The 19855-nt window shown below is 44.9% G+C and overlaps 1 non-coding gene and 1 pseudogene across 1 annotated transcript; one reads left to right on the top strand and one right to left on the bottom strand.

Moving 5' to 3' along the window:
• The first annotated feature begins 2866 nt into the window (after positions 1–2866).
• Positions 2867–3541, top strand: LOC101281109 (transmembrane protein 147-like; annotated as a pseudogene).
• A 1871-nt stretch (positions 3542–5412) lies between these two features.
• On the bottom strand, positions 5413–5519 carry LOC117200204 (U6 spliceosomal RNA). The gene has a single exon (XR_004481687.1). It is a non-coding gene; the product is annotated as a U6 spliceosomal RNA (small nuclear RNA).
• Between the last annotated feature and the right edge of the window lie 14336 nt (positions 5520–19855).

The raw sequence follows: 19855 nt of genomic DNA, 5'->3' as shown, positions 1-19855 counted from the left end.
TATTGAGTGAAGTAATATTGATTGAACACTGACTGTATAGTGAAAAGCCTGAGCTTTGGAGCGTAATGGCAGGATTAAAATTCCAGCTCTGTGCCTATGTGCCCTTGAACAAGTTTTCTCACATCTCCAGACCTAATTCCTCACTTAAAGAATAATAGTACCGGAGAGTTTGCTCTGAGAATTAAATGAAAAACTGCTTATGAAGTTCTTAGCACAGGTCTCATGATAAAATGCTCTGGACATGATGCTGCTGTTAGATTTAGTTGTCTTCCCACTTCATTCTCCTTCTATAGATATTTAAAGAATTCATCCATTTGTCATTCAATTAATGCAGCCACTCAATGCCTTATTAAATAATTTACATATTAGTCCATCATTTATTCAGTTATTCATTTACTCACACATTCACTCATGCACTGTCATTCATTCAACAGATATTTGAGCTCCTAATATGGGCCAGATCCTGGGCTAGCTCTGAGTACATAATGATGTCCATGGACCTGACTCAGGAGTTTGAGGGTTGAGGTTCAAAAGCTTCTCATTCATTCCACAGCAGAACAAATACCTGTGTTCACTGTATACCATGGCTCTTTATCCAATGGCTGCTAGTTTTAATTCCATGACATCATAATCTCCTGGCTTCCTTTCTTTGTTCCTTTCTCTTCTTCCCCGCCCAACCCCCCCCCACCCCCACCCCGTGCCCTTTTACCCTCTCTTTGCCCAGGACTCTACCCCGGACTCAGGCCTTTACCACCCCTATCAGAGTCCCTTGGCGATTACCAAGACAGATGACCACTCAGACTCTGAGTCAGACTAACCTGAGTTGAAGCTCAGCTCCTCTACTTTCTAGTTTAGGGAACTTAGACAAGTCTGACCCTCAGTTTCCTCCTCTTTAAAATAGGGATAATAATATCCACTTTATTCGAATGATTGAATTAAACAGTGAAGTCACTCCTTCACTGCAAAGACACACTTAACACCAGGGAGGTATGATGATCAATTCATATCTCAATTAGTTGAGTGTCTACTCTATGTAGGCATTATGTTCAGTACTATGAAGACACACAGAGAGCTAATGTCGTCTCTTCCAGTCAGAAGCCATAGCACAGGGGGGTCCACAGTAAGTGCTCAATAAAAGCGACTATTACTTGCTTTTCCCAAGGAATGCCCCTCACTCCTGGACACTGACACTTCTCAGAGACCTGTGCTGAGGGGGCTGCTGGGCTGATGCTAGCTTCTCTGGTTTCATTTGCAACTCCGATCTGGCATTCTTTATGGCTTTAAAGTCATTTAATTTTGTGGTAAATTTGAATATAGACTGGGTATTAGCGTATTCTAAGGAATTAATAATATTCTAAGGAATTAATGTTAAATTTGTTAGAGGTGATAATAGTAAGAAAAGGTCCTAAATTTTCAGATATGTTTGTAAGAATTTAGGGTTGAAATGGTAGGACTTTACGTATTTGCTCTTTAAAAATCAGAGGAAAAGGGCTTCCCTGGTGGCGCAGTGGTTGAGAGACTGCCTGCCGATGCAGGGGACACAGGTTCGTACCCTGGTCTGGGAAGATCCCACGTGCCGCGGAGCGGCTGGGCCCGTGAGCCATGGCCGCTGAGCCTGCGTGTCCGGAGCCTGTGCTCCGCAACGGGAGAGGCCACAACAGTGAGAGGCCCGCGTACCGCAAAAAGAAAAAAAAAAAAAAAATCAGAGGAAAAGAAGAAAAAGTGCCCCCCCCCGACTGTTTGCCATTAAACACTGATCTTTTGTTACCTGATTTTTAAAAAAAGGAAGAGAAAGAAAGAAAGGAAGGAAGGAAGGAAGGAAGGAAGGAAGGGAGGGAGGGAGGGAGGGAGGGAGAGAGGGAGGGAGGGAGGAAGAAAAGGGTAAAGCATATATGGCAAAATGTCAATAATTATTGAATCAGGGGTTCATTTTACCATTCATTCAAGGTGGTTCATTATGCCATTCTCTCAGTTTTGATGTGTTTGATAAGTTTTATAATAGGAAGGTTGAATATCTATTTTTGTTTAATGGGAGGATCAATTTATGGAAGCGAAGGGGAAGGAAACTTACCACGTGCAGCATTCCCATTTAGGCGGAGGGCAGGCCGCCCTATCCTTAGCCAGGAGGAGAGCTTGCAAAGGGTGGGCTATGTCATTAGATTGCCACCTGCTTTATTTACAGGGCCTTTGCAGGTGCCCTTGGGGAATTCACCTGGACAGGGAAGAAGGCTTGTGGTTAATTTACCCCTCCCCTGTCCCAAGGAAACAGGCACAGGTACCCCACTGGAACAGCTAGGCCTCAGACCAGGTTTTAAGGCCTTGTGGTCCTCTCCCCACCAAGTTCATTACATTTCTTCTGTCACCTCTATTTCATCCATAAAGGAGAGTCAAGACCACAGGCCAAACCCAAGTTCTCCCAATTACTCTGTTCATAATCTCAAGCCTGGTGCCTTTGATCTTGGTTAGTTTATTCCCAATTCCCTCCACTCTCCACCACCACACACAGGTAACCCCTTTCATTAACTTCCTTCCAGACTTTCTTTTTGTAAGTATAAGCAAATGCAAATATACATCCTCCAATAGGCTTAAAACTAACAACAAAGCAAATTGAAAATAGAGAAAATTGCAGTGTTCCACGTAAAGAGTGAAGTAAGTCTGGGAGTTGTTAGCATATAGATGGATAAGCTCTAGAGGCAAGGGAATAGAAGAAGAAGGAAAAGAAGGGAGAAAGAAAAAGGACTAAACTTCAGAGTCACCCAGAGGAAAAGAAAAAAGAGGCAGAAGGAAGGTGGGCGCCAGGCCCAGGCTCAGGCGCCAGGCCTCCGAGGCAGAGAGGTGCGCTCCGGCAGGCTGGGCAGCAGACGCCATGACACTATTCCCCTTTGGGGACTGCTTCGCCCTGACCTTCTTCTCCCCTACTTCATCATCTACAAGTGCAGCAGGCTGTCCGAGTACGGCGCCTTCTGGAAGTGCGTCCGGGCCGGGGTCACCTATCTGTTCGTGCAGCTGTGCAAGATGCTGTTCCTGGCCACTTTCTTTCCCAGCTGGGAAGGTGGCATCTATGACTTCATTGGGGAGCTCATGAAGGCCAGCGTGGTTGTGGCAGACCTGATAGGCCTAAACCTTGTCATGTCCCAGAATGCCAGCAAGGGGGAATACAAGATCATGGTTGCTACCCTGGGCTGGGCCACCGCCAAGTTCATTATGTCTTGCTACATCCCCCTCTGGGTTGGAGCTCAGGCACTGAGTTTGACTGGAAATACATCCAGATGAGCATTGACTCCAACATCTGTCTGGTCCATTACGTCGTCACATCAACCCAGGTGTAGATGATCACATGCTATGACCTGTACCACACTTTCCAGCCAGCAGTCCTTCTACTGATGTTCCTTAGCATCTACAAGGCCTTTGTCATGGAGATGTTTGTCCACCTCTGTTCCCTGGGCAGCTGGACGGCACTGCTGGCCCTCAGCACCCTGTCCCTGTATGTCGCCCTTGTCAATATGCACTCCTAGGCTCGGTGTCCCAGACTTTCACATACCTTTTCCCCATCTCCAGGTTTCAGTGAAGTAAACAGTATTTGCAAAGTTCCAAAAAAAAAGGCAGAAAGAAAAACCCAGAGAGAATATTTTAAGAAGAGAGGGGTAAGTAGTCAATTGTGTTATCTGCTCCTAATATGTGAACAGATCTGCATGAACCACCCTGGAAAGATAGCCACGTTAAAGAGAGAGTTCAAAGTAAAATATATGTTATGATCCTACTTTTGAAAAATTGATATGTATATACACATGTTCAGTGAGTAGAAAGAAGTCTAGAAGACTTTAGAAAGAGTAGACTAACAGGGGAAACCTGGTGAGCTTGTTTGTGGGAAAAGGTGGCCTTTTTACTTTGCACACTTCAGTTTTGTTTGCATTTTTTACCACAAGAATGCATTCTTTTGGTAAATAAAAAGGATTTGTAAAAGGGGGAAACTACTGTTTAAAACCATCTATATTCAAATTTTCTGTGGAGTAGAGAAGGTGATTAAGAACGTTGGCTTCAGAATCTAATAAACATGAGTCTAAACCCCAGCTCTACTCCAGGAACCAGTTAACCTCTCTGAGCCTCAGTTTCCTCATCTGTAAAATGGTGATTATACTGATAATTATGTCAAAGGATTGCAATAAGGATTAAATGGGGAGCATGAGTAAAGCATCTAGTACAATGACTGTCATACAGAAAAGGCTCAATTGATATTAGTTATACATATATAATATATATATATAATTAAGTTATATATTAGTTTTATATATGTAATAAATAAAATATCTATTACTAGATCAAACCAGCCAATCAGAGATGTACTCATTTGGACAACATTATTTTGGTCCCTCTAGAACTGCTGTCGCTGAAATGCATTTTCTGTGTCATGCTTTGGTTGTTATAAGAAATGGTGATGTCAGCCACTGTTATCTATTGCCAGGATCCATCCCATAGAATCAGCTACCGTACCAGGGAACTCAGGAGGGGCCTGTGTCTGCCCAGGGAGTGTACAAGATGGTCCTCAGCAGAATTTCCATGTGTTTTTATAGTTTCTCTCATTCTTTTCAATTTCTATTTTTGTGTTTTACAATACACATAATATATTAGTATAAATATAAACAAATATACCTGTATTGGGGAGTTTAACAATTTTTACCCATGGAAGATTAACTTATAAAGTTTGAAAAGCAGTGTCTTCTTGATGAGTTCTCTCAGACTCAAGGTTACAAAAACCTGCATTTCTCCCAAGGATTTGGTTTATTGTTTCTAATAAATACAATCACTCTTGTCATTAAATGCCTTCTCTTCTTGGCTTTGACTGCTAGAAACCTCAGAGCCAGATTCATAACCCAGAATGTCTGTGGTTGGTATCCTGAGGGCTGTGGTTATGAGCACAGCTTTTTTTTTTTTTTTTTTTTTGCAGTGCACAGGCCACTATTGTGGCCTCTCCCGTTGTGGAGCACAGGCACCAGACGCGCAGGCTCAGCGGCCATGGCTCACAGGCCTAGCTGCTCCACGGCATGTGGGATCTTCCCGGACCGGGACACGAACCCGTGTCCCCTGCATCGGCAGGCGGACTCTCAACCACTGCGCCACCAGGGAAGCCCCTGAGCACGGCTTCTGAAACGACATTGCCTGTGTTCACATCCCACTGTGTGAACTTGAGCAAGTGACTTAACCTCTCTGTGCCTCCATTTCCTCAAATGTAAAACAATTATAACAGTAATCACCTCCCAGGATTATTATAAAGATTAAATGAGGCGATGCATGTAAATCAATTAGAACAGTGCTCAGCATTAGTAAGAACTCAAATATTTTTGTTGTTATTATGGGCTCTCATTCCATGATTTCTTTCTTTTTTAAAAAATTTTCATTGGCGTATAGTTGCTTTAAAATATGGAACACTTCACAAATTTGCGTGTCATCCTTGCGCAGGGGCCATGCTAATCTTCTCTGTATCGTTCCAATTTTAGTATATGTGCTGCCGAAGCAAGCACTCTCATTCCATGATTTCTTTACCCTTGCTTTTCTTCAGTCCCATTTCTGCTACTCTTTATGTATTTCAGTAAGGCACTTAAAATCCTTTTTTGGAAAGAGTTTAAGCAAACAACCGTATGAATTTTTTTTCTTAATATGCCAGGCACTGAGTTAGGTTCTTGAAAAATACAAAGATAAAGAAAAGATTGTGGGAATTCCCTGGTGGTCCAGTGGTTAGGACTCCGCACCCTGCCGAGGGCCCGGGTTCAGTCCCTAGTCGGGGAACTAAAATCGCAAAAACTGCTCAGCTCGGCCAAAAAGAAAAGATTGTTTCTGCCTTCAAGGAAATGTTCAGTCTAGTGGGGAAGACATACATACAAATAGCCATAAACCAAGTACAGGATATGGAAAGCCGTGCAGGAGAGGTGTGCAAGTGCTGTAAGGACACGGAGTAGATGAGATCCGTGAAAGCTTCCTAGAGGAGGTGGCATGGGGGTTGCACGGCCCAGGAAACAGAGATGATAGAGCAGAGATTCTAGGTGGAGGAAGTACTGGTGATCTAAGGCAGACTCTCCAGGACCGATGTGCTACCCACAGTGCTGGTTAAGGTGGATACTCAATAAGTCCCTGTTTTTGACTGCTGTACTTGATTCAAGTGGTGTGAAAAGGAGGAAGAAGAGACAACAGGACAAAGCCCAAGAGCACCTCCCTTTTTCAAGGGAAGTGAAAACGAACGGGAGCAGAACCAAATCCTCTGAGGTGCGAAGATAAACTCGCCGGCCAGGCCAGGAAACACAGATGTGAAAACCAGGCTCAGGCAGTTGCTTTGAGGGAGGAGGGAATGGAAAATTTGGGGTGGGAGATTGGAGGGGTCTTCTGCCTGCATCCATTTGCAGTGCAGAACAAATGCCCAAAGCCCATAACGTTTCCTTTTGGGCTCAGAGATAGAACTTTCCTTTCCTTTCATGGTGTGGCTTCAACTTCAGGCCTTCCAGACCACTTTTGGGCACAGCCTTTTAAGGTGTCCTATCATCTCTAAGCAGAGTGATCCCAGGTAACTTCAGCCACACATTCCCTTCCTCTGAAGGTAAATGAATAGTGAGTCTAAAAATGAGAGCCCTAATCAGAGTTAAATCCCTGCCCAAAAGGTCCCTAAGAAGGGACAGAGTGTGGTAAGCAAAGTACAAAATATAGAGTTGGACAGAACCGGCTTTTAATTCTGGTTTCTGACAAGATGCCAACCCTGGTATGCCCCAGGTTCCTCATCTGTAAAATGGGTATATGAATGTTGGCCTCAGGCTTGTTTGGATTACAGGACACCATATATACGTGCCTGGAACTCAGCAGGCACTAAGATTATCTCTGAGCTCTTTCCATTCCTGAAAAGAAATAAGCTACCGCATGTTAAGCACCGCCACTGTGTCAGGCGCTGTGCAAAGTGCTTCGTTTGTGTTCCCATTTACTAATGAGGTGGTGGCCCACGTCCTTCAGAAGGCGCAGCAATGCGGGCTCTTAACCTTCCTGCTGCCCTTGGAGACTTCATCTCCTGAAGTCAAGTGGTCAACTTCTAGAACCCCTACAGGTGTCATCAAAAAGTTTGGCATTGCTCAGAGCTAAACTCAACTAACTCAGTGCTTACAGAAGGCTAGTGATAATTCGAGGCGATCCAGCCCCTTTCTTTTCCCAGAAAGAGCAGAGTAGGTAATATCTGTTTAGATTTCATGTAAAGAGGTTACAACTTGATTTTCCTTTCTGAGTCAACCTTTCCTTCCTTCTGTTTTTTTTTTTTTTTTTTTTTTTTGCGGTACACAGGCCTCTCACTGTTGTGGCCTCTCCCATTGCAGAGCACAGGCTCCGGACGCACAGGCTCAGCGGCCATGGCTCACGGGCCCAGCCGCTCGGCGGCCTGTGGGATCTTCCCAGACCGAGGCATGAACCTGCGTCCCCTGCATCAGCAGGTGGACTCTCAACCACTGCGCCACCAGGGAAGCCCTCCTTCTGTTTTTTTATGGTAGTGTTTCCCAAGTTGGCTGCTCATTGGGATCACCTGGGGAAGTTAAAAAACTCCCTCCCTCCCACCCACCCACCCCAAGAGATTGTGATATATTGATACATGGTCTGGAGTGGGCCTGGGCCTCTGGATTTTTTTTTTTTTTTTTTTTTGTGGTACGCAGGCCTCTCACTGTTGTGGCCTCTCCCGTTGCGGAGCACAGGCTCTGGACGCGCAGGCTCAGCGGCCATGACTCACGGGCCCAACCGCTCCGCAGCATGTGGGATCTTCCCAGACCAGGTCACAAACCCGTGTCCCCTGCATCGGCAGGCGGACTCTCAACCACTGCGCCACCAGGGAAGCCCCCTCTGGATCTTTTTAATTCCTGGGTATTCCAATGTGCAGTTAAGGTAACAACCGCTGTCCTAAATCCTCAGGTTAAAAGAATTATCTATCTACCTTCTACCTTAATAAACACATTTTTTTTAACAAAAAGGAATGACATTTATATATTGTTCTGCTACTTGCTTCCTTTCACCCAACAATATGTCATGGATTACGTTCCTTGTTGGTACATATAAAATTAGCTCACACCTTTTAGCAGCTGCAGAATATCTGATTGTAGGGATGTACAATAATATATTTAATCAACTCTTTGCAGTTGGACATTTAGGTTGTTTCCACTTTTTCCCTGTTACAAACAATGTGAAAAGACATATTTGCACACATTGTACAAACATTTCTGTAAGATTCACAAAGTGGAAATGCTTAGTCAAAGAAGGTAATATGTAGAGAAGTATTTAGATATTTACGTATTTATTTCTGTGTTTTGGTAAATGAATGAAGGAAGCACTTTGCTGGGTACGTGCAGTGCATATAATTATTGTGGCTAAAGTGGCTTCTGAGCCCTTTAAGGGCTGGGACTGCTGGGCCCTTTGAGGACGCCAAGGGCTGGCTGGGTTGACTGAAACCATGATCACCTCCGTGGCTGTATTTCAGCTTTTCTCTCTAAGGCAGGATGTGGCCAGGTTCCAGAGTTTTCATTCCTCTCCCTGCAGGGCGCCTTTTGATGTGTTGGCCCATATCCTAGGAAGTTGGAGGCGCCTTGGGGGGCTATCAGAAGATGTGGAACATGCCAGTTAGAATCAACTGGCCCTCATTTTGTCTGAAGCTTGGCCTCAGTCCACAAGGGCAGGGCCTGCAAGAGATGGAGGAGGGTCAGGGAGCATCAAATATGAGCCAGACCTGAATCTCCACAGGGCTTTTCACAGACGTGAGGAATAACTGTCCCTTTTCCTGGCCTGTCCTACTGAACCACTATTTGAAACAAAATGTGGGCTTCTATAGGAGGCTACCTAGGAGGGCAAGGGGAGCCCAGGTGGGGCCAGCCCTAAGGATCAGGAAAGATCAGGATGATGGTCTGTCCGATTTTAGAGCCACCTGGTAAACAGGTAAACAGCAGGGACTGAGGGATTGTGCAAGAGAGTTTGAGGAAGGAGTTGCCCAGTCAGTCCTCAGACTCACAGTCAAGGTTGGGGGTATGAGGAGACCTGGGTTCATATCCTGGCACTACTGCTGACAACTGATAGACCGCTGACTGCGTGGAGGCCCGGGGGGGACACACCTCTCCTGTCTGAGCCTCTTTCCTCATCTGGAAAATAGGGTCCACACTTATTTCACCCAGCGTTGTTGTGAGAATTAAATGAAGGAACAGATGCACAGGCATTTTGCACTGTCCCTGGCACGCAGTAGGTGCTCAATAAATAGTAGCTGCATTTATCAGTGGATTAGGGAGCTATGCAAGAAAGATAGGGACCCATATCCTACAAGGAAGTCACTCTGTGGGGCCTGGAATCAGGCTTACAAGGAACCGGGAAGCAAATTCTGGCTGCTGCTGCTGGGCGGGTGGAATAAATCGTCCCGAACAAAGGGCCTGCACCTTCAGCCCTAGATTCTAGGATGTGGACCCAGCATGGAGCCCCATCTGTATTCCTGCTGCCCTGGCTCTCTGCTTCACAGGCAACTGCCCTCAACCTCCAGGGAACTATAAGGAGAGTCCCGGGGCCTAGAGGACCTGTGGCCCTGGCCATGGCCCTAAGGGAGAGGGGAGTGGGGGGTGGGAGGGAGGCTGTAAAAAATGTAAATGGTGCGGTGTGGAGCGGCTCCAGCCGTCTGACACTACCCGGAGCTGGCAGGAGCCCGGGGAAGGAGCCCCAGGCCCCGGGCGCCTTTTGTCCCGTGGCTTGGCTATGTAAAAGGTGGGGGAAGGGGCAAGAATTCGTGGAACTTGTCCATTCATTGGAGCCCCCGCTGCCCGCAGGTGCGAGAGGGGGGAGGGAGCTGCAGACTCCGCCCTGGAAGGTTTAGAAATGAGAATTTACAACTCAGCATGCAGTGGACGACAAACAGATTCCTTGGGTTCCAGCCTCTAAGGCTGTGAACCTTCAGGCCTGCCAGACTCCATCTCACTTAAAATTGAGGCCATCAATGGTTCCCTGCCCACCCCCCAACCTGGCTTCCGAACTCCCATCTCGTCCATTCCCCAAATCCCCACTTTCCAATCTGTTTCCCCAGGCCTGCTCGTAAGGCTGTTGGATTTTCTGAGGTTTCTGTTTGTTTTTACTTTTCCATTCCTATTTGGCTGCTTGGGGTTCACAACTTCCAGGGCCTTCTCCAAAGCACCATATTCAAGCATTAGATACTGCTTGAACCGAAGTCCTAAAAAAAACCAGTGTGAGGAGAGGAAGGACTTGGAAGCATGCAAACCTGGGTCCAAACCCTGCTCTGCCCTCCCCAGCTGAGTGCGTTCCAGGCAAGTTACTAACCTTTCTGAGCAGCAGTTTTCTATAGGTAAAATGGGAATACTGTGTTTCTGCTTCTAAAGGTTTTTGACAAATTAAGTGCTGAGTTAATGTTTAGGAAATTCTTAGCACAATGCCTGGCACAGAATGGGTATTCAATGAATATTAGGTTATTCCCTTTAATAACCATAGGAAAATAAGGCAGAAACTCCCTGCAATGTTGTTTCAATTTTTATTTCCCTGTTGCTAGAGAGATTAATCTTTTTTCGGTGTGTTTTTTGTTTGTTTTTGGTTTTGTCTTTGGTTTAACAATTGATGGGACACCTTTATGCATTCTGGAATTCTTTGTTATACAATTTGCAATTTTTTCTGTTGGCTGTCACCTGCTTTTGGCTTTTTGGTATCTTTCAACATACAGAGTCTCTTTTTCTTTCTACACAGTGTATGCCCCAAACCGCCCTTAGGGGCTGGTCCTCTATAGGCTGATTTACTTGGCGGTTTGGGGGTCTCGCTGACTGCCTTTGGCCAGTATCCTCCTCAGGGCTTTCTCAGGCCCTCCGCTGTTCTCTAAAGGAACGTGAAAACCTGCTGCTGGTGCTACTTGACTGATCCTGCTGTATCCCATTTTTATCCCAAAACGCACACACTCCGCCCTCTACTGGTTTCTGGAAGGATCACACCTTTCTTTTACTGGTGTGCTGATGTGGGGAAACTCCAAGATCTGACTGAGAAATGAGTGGCTGAATGAGAATTCGGATCCTCCATTAACCCTCTTTGGGGCCCAGGACTGAGTCTCCAACTCTCTATACTTCACCATCCTAGCCAGCTGCCCAAACTCACATTAACTGACCACTTAACTGACGCCTTCCTGAGAAGCTCTGCGTAAGTCTAATTTGATGGATTATACGTTAATGCTGTAGAAGAGAAGGAAATTAAAACAAACGTTACGAAGCCGACTATCTCATTTATTGGGCACTTACCATGTGCCGTTCGCTGTGTTAAGTACTCTACTTGAAGACCTTATTTAATTCTCATGCCAATAAGGAAAGCTCAAATTTCTCCATTTTATAGATACAGAGACTGAAGCTTAAGGGGGTTTTATGCAGCTTTGCCAAGGTTACCAGCTGGAAGTTTGCCAGATTGAGCAAATATACATATAGGAGCCCAGTTAAATTTAAATTTCATATAAATAATGACTTTTTTTAGTATCGCAAATATCAAATATTGCATGCAATATTTTATCTGGCAATCCCATCCAGATGGTAAGGGGTGAATGTGGACTGGACCCCAAGTTTCCTGATTCTCTGGGCTTCCAGTGGTAAGACCATGGAATTCTTTGAAAAGGGAAGAAACTTCCTGTGCTAACTCCTGGACTCCATCTCGACATACTGACTAGTATGGACGTGAGGCCTTCTTAACAAGCATCTTCACCCTTAAGCCCCCACTCCTCTGAACTGAGATCACTTTTGTATGTATCCAGCTTGTACATTTAGATGCTCATACTCAGCTGTCTTATGGCTTCCAATATTCTTAATAAGTTTTTACATTCGTTTGATCATCCATCCATTCAACTCCTTGACAAATACTTACTGTTTGAGGGCCTGTCCTGCCAACTAAGAATAGAAAGATGAATTAGACAAATTAGACACAGCCCCTGTCCTTGAGGAGCTCCTGCTTCACTGCAGGAGACTGACAAGTAAACAGACACAATTAGGTGGGTGATGGTCTGGGTGGGCTGTGTTAGAGACTATGATAGATGGAGGTCTGCTCCAGAAGCAGAGGGGCTCACGGTGGGAGCAGTCAGACACAAAACCCAGGAGATCAGCTTCAGCTGAGTATTGAAGGGTCAACAGTTTTGTTTTCCTCTGAAGGGGGAAACAAATGATAATAAACTTTAGCCAGTGGTTACAATCTGCAATAAGAAATGAATTCAGATGAAGAAGAAAGTGAGAACTTGGGCTCCAGAGCCAGACATCCTGGTTACATCCAACTTCCCCCACTTACTAGCCATGTGACCGTGGCCATGTAACCAACCGATCCTCTCCATGCCTCAGTTTTAACTTCTGTGAAGTGGGGAAATCACTATAGTCTACCTCATTGATTTGATGTACAGGTTAAATTAAATAATACATACAGGGAATTCCCTGGCGGTCCAGTGGTTAGGACTCTGCGCTTTCACTGCCGAGGGCCAGGCTTAATCCCTGGTGTGGGAGCTAAGATCCCGTAAGCCACACGGCTTGGCCAAAAAAATTCCATATGAAATGCCTAATGTAGCTCCTGAGATGTAGTAAGTAGGCAACAGAGATTAACATCAACGATTTTCCCCTCTCCACTAGATCTTCCCTTCAGCCTGCAAATGTGTTGTAATATCTTTCTTTGACCCCATATCTTCCTCTAACTACTGGTATATTATCTGTTCCCCTCTTATGGCATAACTCTTTGAAAGAATTGCCTGTAACCCCTACTTCCATTTTATCACCTCTTTCTCTCTCCCAAACCCACTCCATGGAGCCTGCTCTTGTCAAGGTCACTGACAAGCTCCGTGATGCAATCCCAGTGGGCAATTCTTAGCGAACCTGCATCCCCTCAGCAGCATTCAACATAGCTGAGCCAGCCATGCTTCTTGAAGTGCTTGCTTTCCTTGGCTTCCAGGACACCACACTCGTGTTTCTCCTCCTACCTCCCTGCTGCTCCTTCCCCATCTCCTTTGCTGGCTCTCCCTCCTCCTCTCCAACTAGATATTGGATTCCCAAAGGGCTCAGTCCTCTGACCTCTTTGCCTCTCTACCTGCCTTTACTCCTTAGGTGATCTCTTACGAGGTGATCTCTTTCTCTTACGATTTAAAATCCCACCTTTCTTCTGATGACCCCCATATCTACAGCTCCCGCTCAGACATCATTCCTGAGCTCCAGACTCAAACAGATGATTGCCTAAGTAACATCACCAATAGGCGTCTCAGATTTAACTGTTGATAAACACACTCTTGATTTACCACCTGTTCCCCACCCAGAATCTGTTCTTCCCCCAGAGCTCCCCATCTCAGTAAATGCTACCATCATTCACTCCGTTGCTCAGACCAAAAACCTTGGAATCCCTCGACTCCTCTTTCTCTCATTCCCCACGTCCAAACGCAAATCCTGTTGGCTCTATTTTCAAAATACATCCCTCATTCAACACTTGTCACTTTCCCTAAAGCAAGATTCCTCAGCTTCGGCACTTTGGACATTTTGGAACAGGTAATTCTTTGCTCTGGGGAGCTGTCCTGTGCATTATTGTAGGATGCTTACCAACATCCCTAGCCTTACCCAGTAGATGCCAGGAGCATATCCCTGGTGGTGACAACCAAAAATATCTCCAGATATTGCCAAAAGTCCCTGGCCTGGGTAGTGCGGGGTGGAGAGGGTGGGGCAAAAACACCCTGGTTGAGAAACACTTCTCTACAGCTTCTACTCTGTAATCTCAACAATTACTACCTCTTACTTGAAATACAGAATTGCCCCTTAACTGGTTTCCCTACTTGCATTCCAGCTCCCTCAGAATCTACATGGCTCCTTCCCTCATTTCACTCAGGGTTGCTGTTTAAACCCAACCAGAGACACCTTCCTTGATCACTCTCTCCCAAGGAGCACTGCCACCCGGATCCCCGCAGCCTGTGTGACGGACACAGAGGTGTGCAGCCCAGAGTTCCTTCCTTGAGGAAAGATTGTCACCCCAGCTGCTCGGAGTGTAGTAAGCAGACAGCCCTTCAGCTGTCAGCCCCTTCAGGGATTGCCTCAGCCACAGAGCGGACTTGCCCAAGGTCATGACCTTCCCTAGGCAGCCCGTATACAAGAACTGAGTGGGGCTAAGCAGAAAGGAGGCAACTCAGATGGGCCATTTTAGCCCTGGAGCTCCCCATGGAGTCTGCTGAGGCTGTCATCCGAGCCGCCTCTCAGCCTGATTTCCCCCTGTGCCCAATCCTGCTTCCTTCCCCACCCTTGCACACATGTGATCCTAGAACATTCTCTCTGGCCACTGAGGTGCTAAACATCTCAGGGTGTGCATCGCAAAGGATTTAACCTGGGACACCCGCTATGGTTTTCTTAACATTATGATTCACATTTCATATCATTTTTTTGGTTTATCGTATGTATCTTCTTAAGGTCTTCTTTTGTTTTTAAAGATTTTTTGATGTAGACCATTTTTAAAGTCTTTATGGAATTTGTTACAATATTGCTTCTGGGTTTTTTTTATGTTTTGGTTTTTTGGCTGTGAGGCATGTGGGATCTGAGCTCCCCGACCAGGGATGGAACCCGTACCCCCTGCACTGGAAGATGAAGTCTTAACCACTGGACCACCAGGGAAGTCCTTGTATCTGCTTAAGGTCTTGAAGGCAGGGAGTTTTTGTTTTGAAACTGCTGGATCACTAGCACCTAGAACAATGCCTGGCACATAGAGATTAGGTGCTCAGTAAACATCTATTGAAAGTTGAATGAATTATTTTCGTCCGCCTCAGCTCCTCACTCCTTTAAGTTTACTCTGCAATCAAGGAGCTGTCCTTGGGTGAAATCAAATCAACCCTTGGGTGATTTCTAATATGAAAACGTCAACTTTTTAACAGACGTACAGCTCAGGGGGCAAATCTTTCCAAAATGATTTACTTCTGGAGTGGAACAGGCCCAGATGATTTCAGATCTAAAAGACCTGACAGCAGGGCTCTGCTTGGCTAACAACTCGATCCCTCCTGCTCTGTCCTCCTTTTGTCAGAAAATAAATTTAACAGGCTGGTCTTGTGGGGAAGCTGCCATGAGCCTTTGAACCCGCTACACTGCAGGTGTTTTGACCTGGTCAGCCCATAGGATAAGTTTCAGATTCAGTGGCTTTTTTTTTTTTTTTTTTACGGTACGCGGGCCTCTCCCTGTTGTGGCCTCTCCTGTTGCGGAGCAACAGGCTCCGGACGCGCAGGCTCAGCGGCCACGGCTCACAAGCCCAGCCGCTCCGCGACATGTGGGATCCTCCCGGACCGGGTCACGAACCCGTGTCCCCTGCATCGGCAGGTGGACTCTCAACCGCTGCGCCACCAGGGAAGCCCCTCAGTGGCTATTCTTGAGTATTTTTACACCCTGTTTCATCTTTTTCAAGAGCACTCACATTGCTCAATAATTTCCCATGACGGCCATGAGTTGTGGGTCCACTTCACCATCCTAATTTTATATGCAGGCAAACTGGGGTCAGAGGAGTAGCTTCATTCATTCCAGAACTGTTTAGTGAACACCTACGTGCCAGGCACTGGACTGAGTATTACAGAACATGAAGATGACTGGCAGGCTAGCAGGAGAGATGAGAAGGAAGGACTCTGTCTATTACTGAGGTGTGAACCAGGAGCTGCGAGGGTCAGAAGATGAAGTAATTTTTTCTTATTAAGAGACAACCTCTGGGAAGGTTTTACTGTGCAGGTCACATTTAAAAAACAACAAAAAAAACCATTTAAATGCACAGGCTCTTTCGTTCAAACGTCTTTTGCTCTCTCCATTCCTTGAATTCCTAATTCCTACAGATTCTAATCATTTTAAATAGGTATATGCTCGTGCACACACAAATATGCTTTTTTTCAAATGAAATATGGAGTATGCCATCTTTTAAAATTAATCAAGGATATTCATTCCAACATTCTATGTAATAGCAAACAACTATAAACCACTAAAATGTCCAGCAATAGGGGACTGGATAGTTTCTCTAGGGACTTCCCTGGCGGTCCAGTGGTTAAGACTCTTCACTTCCACTGCAGGGGGCACCAGTTTGGTCCCTGGCTGGGGAGCTAAGATCCCTCATGCTGTGCGGCCAAGAAAAAAAAAAAAAAAAGTTTCTCTATACAGTGGAGTACTATGCAGTGGGGAAAAATGAGGTGGGTCTGTGTAATATGGAAGTATCTCCAAGATATACTATAAAATCTAAAAAGCAAGCTTCAAGGCAGAGTGCTTAAAAGGAATAGGTAAGGCTGTGTGTTTGTGTGTGTGTGTGTGTATGTGAAAAATAATCACACATATAACTTTGCATTTACATGAAACATTTTTGTAAAGATTCCTGAGAAACTGTGAACAGTAGTTGTCTCTGGAGCAGGAGACACACTTATTTTTCACTATATGCCTAATGATCCTGTGTGAATTTTTTTATCATGTGTTTTTAAATTTTTCCATTAACTAGTTAATTAAAAATGAGTGAGACAATACAACATAGGCATTTCTCCCATGCTACTATATAGTACACCATTTTGCCCTGGTCATTGCCAGGTGCTGTTTAGATACTTCCCACAGCTCCCTGATAAGGAAACTGAGGCAACTTGCCCAAGGTCACACAGATATTAAGTGGTAGAGCAGGGATTTGAACCCATGCAATCTGGCTCTGAAGCCCATACTCTGAACCACTATGGCCATGCAGCCTCTCTCATTCTTGTTAAGGGATGCAAAGTGTATTCCATAAAGTGATTGTCATACTTTTTTACCCTTTCCTCCTTGATAGAAATTCTGGTTGTTTCTAGGGTTTTGCTATTACCTACCTACCACACTGCAGAAACACCCTCGCGATTAACCTTTGTGCTCTTGTGTAAACATATTTATAAGAGAAGACCTGGAAGTGAAACCATAGCATCATCTAAATCTTGATAGTTATTATCAAATTGCTTTCCTTTTTTTTTTTCTTTAACCAAAAAGAAAAACCCTTTGTCTTTGTATGAGAGAGGAAGTAGCCCCAAGTCTGGTAGCTGGAAAAGGGGAATTTCAGTCCTAGTATTAAACAGTATGAGCAGAGACAATGGCCTGTGTGTTTTGTGAAGTTAGGAATTGTCTTGCTCATCTTTGTTCAACAAATATTTATTGTGCCCTTACTAAGTGCTTCTGGACAATGGTGAATACAGGGGACATGGTCCCTGCCCTCATGCAGCTGATAGTCTGTGGAGAGAGAGACATTAATAAAGTTATGTGAAAGTTTTCATTTTCACAAAATGAAATAATAACAAGCTTCAATAAGTGCCATGAGGAGAAAAAATGCGGTGCTATTGGAAGGAATAATAGAGTCCTTCTTTAGAGAAAGTGGTCAGGAGAGGGCTTTCTCGGGAAGGGACATTACACTGGAGATTAAGGAAGAGTAGAGATCAACAGGAGAATGGAGGGCACTAGGTTGTTTCCCAGCACCTAAGAAGGTTGTGGTTGGTGGAGCGAGGGCACCTAGAGCCTTTGGTACCAATGAAGGGTTTTAAGCGAGGTATTGATCTGATTTTTGCAGTCTCCCTGGCTGTTGTGTAGGAACTGCATTAGAACAGTAGCAAGAATTCAAGTGGGGAAACCAATTAGGAGGTTTTTGCAAGACAGGAGAGAGATGACAGTGGTTAATCTAAGGTGATGGAGGAGGAACCTATAGATTATAAGGGTCTCAAAAGACATATTGATTGACTGCAATGCGTGGACCTCATTTAGATCCTGATTTTTTTTTTTAAGTAAAAAAAAAAAGGGAAATATCAGAGTTACAATTGGAAATTTTAACAGGATATTTGATATTAAGAAACCTTTTTAAAGATTTTTTTGATGCGGACCATTTTTAAAGTCTTTATTGAATTTGTTACAATATTGTTTCTGTTTTATGTTTTGGATTTTTGGCCGTGAGACATAGGGAATCTTAGCTCTCCAACCAGGGATCAAACCTGCACCCCCTGCACTGGAAGGCAAACTCTTAACGACTGGACCGCCAGGGGAATCCCAAGAATTTTTTTTTTTTTAATTTTAGGTGTTTCATTAGGTTTCCCACTACTCCGCTTCAGGATTAAAGTGTTGGAAATTATTCGAAAGATAATTTAGAAATATAAACTGAAATATTAATGAACAATATGTTATATATAGCATTTTGTAAAGTTTAAAGTAATAGACAGCATTAAGAACCCTGGGACAAACCCCAAAGCAGAACACTATTGAGAGTGAAAGGCAACAAGAGCTACAAACCTGGATTTCCCTAGCAAGGTGAGGTTGCTCGTCTTGATACTCTTGTTGCCTTATTTAATTTTTCGGAAATTGTATCCTGATGTGTTTATTTGTTTGATTTTTTTTTTTTTTTTTGCGGTACGCGGGCCTCTCACTGTTGTGGCCTCTCCCATTGCGGAGCACAGGCTCCGGACGCGCAGGCTCAGCGGCCATGGCTCACGGGCCCAGCCGCTCTGCGGCATGTGGGATCTTCCCAGACCGGGACATGAACCCGTGTCCCCTGCATCAGCAGGTGGACTCTCAACCACTGCGCCACCAGGGAAGCCCTATTTGTTTGATTTTCAAAGTAACAAAGACATACTTAGGAAATCACACTTGGGAATAGTTAAGCTCTTGCCATGTCGAGGAATCACTCAGTTATCTTCTCTCTCCTTTTCCCCATCCTGAGTCGGATGGCCCTCTCTATGGCTCTGCGACAGTGGTTTTCAATGCTGGGGGCTGGGACAAGGCTAGGATTTTGCTCCTCCCCACCCCCACCCACCAAGAGACATTGGCAATGTCTGGAGACATTTTTGGTTGTCACAACTGGATCTGGGGCAGTGCTACTGGAATCTAGTGAGTAGATGCCAGGGATACGGCTCAACATCCTACCATACACAGGACAGTCTCTCCACTCGCCAAAGAAAGAATTATCAGGCCCAAAAAGTCAATAGTGCCAAGGTTGAGAAATCCTGCTGTATAGCACTTTGTCATAGCGCTTCATAATGACAACCAAAACTGTCAACTGGTTGGCCTTCCCAGCTAGACTGGCAACTCCAAGAAGACAGGTGATACATGTATCTTGTTGAGTGTTTGGAATATAGTTGACACTTAATAAGGATTGAAAGAAGGTGGGAAGGTACATCCAGGTTCAAATTTAGGGCCCTGTGAGATCATGCTGCTTGTGATCAGCCACTTGATAAGCATTTCATTCATTCAACATTTAGCATATTTATTAAGCACTTACTATGTACTAGCAGTGTTTGATGTTGGGAATACAACAATGAGCAAGACAGAGTCCCTGCTCAATGAAACTTATTCCTATAAAGGAAGACAAACAATAAGCAATGAAACAAGATGATTTCAGACAGTGATAAATATTATGAAGAAAATAAAAGTATAATGCAACAGTGAATGATGGGGCAAGGACAGCATGGTCTAGGTTGGGTGAGCAGCTGCCATTTGAACTAATGATGAGAATGTGCCAGCCACTGAAAGCTCTAGGCTAGGGAGAAGACTGATCCAGGCAAAGACCCTGAGGCCAAAATAGAGTGGCCTGTTCAATGAAGACCAAGGGGAGAGGGCCGGATCACTTGTGCCATGGAAACGTTTGGATTTTATTCTAACTGAAATTGGAAGCCTGACATGTTGTTAAAAGATCACTCTGGCTTCTTTGGGAGAATGTATGAAACATCTATATTCAGAGTTTAAAATACTTCAGTCACATTCTCGGCTACTTCTTGCCAAAGGGGAAACTTCCCATATCCAGGAGAGGGCGCTCTAGGCGCCGGGTCAACAGACTCAGCACTGTGGTTCTTTTCGAGAAGTCGGTCACTTCCGGGAGCGGCTGCGTCTCC

Source organism: Orcinus orca, chromosome 2 (genome assembly GCF_937001465.1).
Source record: "Orcinus orca chromosome 2, mOrcOrc1.1, whole genome shotgun sequence".
Taxonomy (NCBI): Eukaryota; Metazoa; Chordata; class Mammalia; order Artiodactyla; family Delphinidae; genus Orcinus; species Orcinus orca.
The sequence above is the reverse complement of the archived record's forward strand: the minus strand, read 5'-3'. Positions and strand labels throughout refer to the sequence as shown.